At 38.5% G+C, this 3,354-nt stretch overlaps 1 protein-coding gene across 1 annotated transcript in view; it reads right to left on the bottom strand.

Annotated features, from left to right (window-relative positions):
- LOC128250527 (receptor-type guanylate cyclase Gyc76C-like) overlaps positions 1–3,354 on the bottom strand; it is a 272,689-nt gene that overhangs the window by 206,836 nt on the left and 62,499 nt on the right. The window lies entirely within an intron of this gene.

The following is a 3,354-nucleotide window of genomic DNA, read 5'->3' as shown; positions in this document are numbered from 1 at the left end:
ATATATATATATATATATACATATACACACATATATACGTACATGTGTGTGTGTATGTATGTATGCATATGTATATACTTGTCTTTGAAGCTACGCTGACATCCTGTTCACTTCGCTTACATAAACCGCCAATTGTTTTCAACCTAAGAGGATAGGTTATATGAGACCAAGTCACTTTCAGCTGGTTTAGTTGATAAGTGTATTTGTATCCTGGAGCAGATAACACTGAACATTCGACAACCCATTCTGTGTATCTACTATCAGGTAGTACTTATCACACACACACACACACACACACACACACACACACACACACAGATATATATATATGGATTGCTGGATAGATCGATAAAGATTCATATTGATATTTGCATACACATATATATAAATGTGCAGAAATATATACATATAAGAGCAGCTGCATCAAACTCTCTCATGCACCAAATGTCAATTCCTGAAGTAAAATTCATGAAGTAAAATTGTGTAGCAACACCAAATGGCGGTGCCCCAGCATGGCCACAGCTCATGACCTGAAACTAGATAAAATGAAAAAAAATGAAAGAAATATGTATTTATGAATATATTCACATTCTTTTCTACTCTAGGTACAACGCCCGAAATTTTGGGGGTGGGGCCAGTTGATTAAATTGACCCAAGGACGCAACTGGTAATTAATTTATCGACCCCGAAAAGATGGAAGGCAAAGTCGACCTCGGCGGAATTTGATCTCAGACCGTAAAGACAGGCGAATTACTGCTAACGTTTCTGCCAGTTTGCCGCTTTCTTATGAATACATTCACATTGACAGCTGCACGTCTGTGCATGAATGCATGTATCTGAATGCCTGTACGTGTGTGTGTGTGTGTGTGTGTGTGTGTGTGTGTGTGTGTGTGTGTGTGTGTGTGTGTGTGTGTGTGTGTGTATCTGTGTGTGTGTGTGTGTGTGTGTAAGCGAATTATAAATTATCACGTGTGTGCATAAGAACGCGGATGCTGTTTTTTTAGTACGTTTTAGTATTCAAGAATTTTAATACAATAATCACTATCATGTTGTTGGCACTCCGTCGCTTACGACGTCGAGGGTTCCAGTTGATCCGCTCAACGGAACAACCTCCTCGTGATTTTAACGTGCAAGTGGCTGAGCACTCCACAGACACGTGTACCATTAACGTAGTTCTCGGGGAGATTCAGCGTAACATAGTGTGACAAGGCTGGCCCTTTGAAATACAGGTTCAACAGAAGCAGAAAGAAAGAGAGAAAGCTGTGGTGAAAGAGTACAGCAGGGTTCGCCACCATCCCCTGCTGGAGCCTCGTGGAACTTTAAGTGTTTTCGTTCAATAAACACTCACAACGACCGGTCTGGGAATCGAAACCGCGATCCTACGACCGCGAGTCCGCTGCCCTAACCAATGGGCCATTGCGCCTCCACAATCGCTATCATACGAGTATTTCGTCTCAGGAGAATATCTACTGTTAGAGTCTAAGTTCTCAATCATATTCTTTTACCTATGGATTCCTTTGATTGCTGTTTTACTCGGATGGCCACTTCTGGTCAGACGATGTTAAAAAGAAACTATTATATTTTTATAATTAAATATTATTAGCAATTGTATTACAAATCTAATTAAAATATTTTATTTTATTGTAGAAATATGAACTAATTTATGAATTTTAACGAGAAAAATTTTACATGGATCCGCCAGGTTACATAGAACCCCGCTGAGAATCATTGCTTTAGACCATAGGTTCTCAAAGTGTGCGCTACCGATCCCTGGTGGGTGTTGAGAGGGTCCAGGTGGTCGGTGGTATCTAAGGAGGAGGTACAGGTGTGTGTGGGGACTGGCAGTAGAGAAAAGAGGAGGCGTTGGGAAGAAGGCAGTGGATTAGGGGACGCTATGAATTTATTATATTATAGTATTGTATACAGATTATATAATATTAAATATCAAATGATTCATAGTATATATAAATTAGTAAAATATAAAATATTTATTTATATACAAAAATAAGGGTGGGGGAGCTGAAGGTATTATGTGGCCATGAGGTAGGGGCCCAAAAAGTTTGGAAACCTCTGCTTTAGAGGATGTGTGTAGGGGGCTGGCGGTAGAGAAAATAGGGGGCGTTGGGAAGAAGGCAGTGGATTGGGGGACGTTATGAATTTATTATATTATTATTGTATTGTATATAAATTATGTATTATATTAAATATCAAATGATTCATAGTATATATAAATTAGTAAAAAATAAAATATTTATTTATACATAAAAATAGGGGTGGGGCGCTGAAGGCATTATGTGGCCATGAAGTGGGGGCCCAAAAAGTTTGGAAACCTCTGCTTTAGACGATGTGTGTTCACAATACACTCGATTCATTGTTATAGGGGTCTGTGAGATACCAGTGTTTCGAACTGGCTATGTCGCTTCAGTCAAAACTACCTCGTGATCAATGAGACTAGATTAGCATAAGCGATGGTTCTCGGCTTTTGGTTCCAGAAATAAGCAATCAAATTATTTGCTGGTGTGTGCTTGTGTCTGCTAAACAGATAAAATGTTATTCCACGCACGGAGAACAGCGAGAATCAAAAACGGTGCCGTACACACTCATTGCTAATATGTTCAGGTTAAGAATAAATAGGTACGTCCACGTTTGTGATTCCCGCCGTGCATCCTGCACATGATAATTAATCATATATAAATATTTGAAGAACTATCTAACCTATGCTCCCCCCCTCTCTCTCCTTATTTCTCAAGATAATTTTCCAAGACAAAAATAGGTCACTTTATACCGAAGAGTAACTCACAAATATAAAGTTCCTACATAACATATATTCTAATTTCAGAACACGTCTTGTCAATTTACGCTTTAAGAGAGAGGTCAAACCATTCACCTTCTAATCTTATATACGTTAAATGATATAAATTTGTGGAACTAGCCAGCTTCAGCAGCCTTTCTTTTTCCCATTGTCGTTTTTTCATTAATTTTGTCGAATTACTTCAAACTCAATCTCTCCGATAATCTTACTCTCTCTCTCTCTATCTCTCCCGATCTCCCTCTTTCATATTTAACTGTTCATTGACCAGGAAGACAAGCGTGAATAATTTTCCATTCTCAGGCTAACTTACACTGATAAAGCAAAATTTTCTTTCAGCTGTCCTTCCTCCGTCTTTCATTTAGATCCTTTGTTCTTGTCCCCAGTTACTCTGCGTGCGCACGTATGCGAGGGCACGCATGCGTATATAGATGTGTCGGGGGGCATAGATAAATAAATAGATGATTAGGTACGTATTTATACACCCCCACGAGTATATATATATATATATATATATATATATATATATATATATATATACATAC

Source organism: Octopus bimaculoides, chromosome 22 (assembly GCF_001194135.2).
Source record: "Octopus bimaculoides isolate UCB-OBI-ISO-001 chromosome 22, ASM119413v2, whole genome shotgun sequence".
Taxonomy (NCBI): Eukaryota; Metazoa; Mollusca; class Cephalopoda; order Octopoda; family Octopodidae; genus Octopus; species Octopus bimaculoides.
The sequence above is the reverse complement of the archived record's forward strand: the minus strand, read 5'-3'. Positions and strand labels throughout refer to the sequence as shown.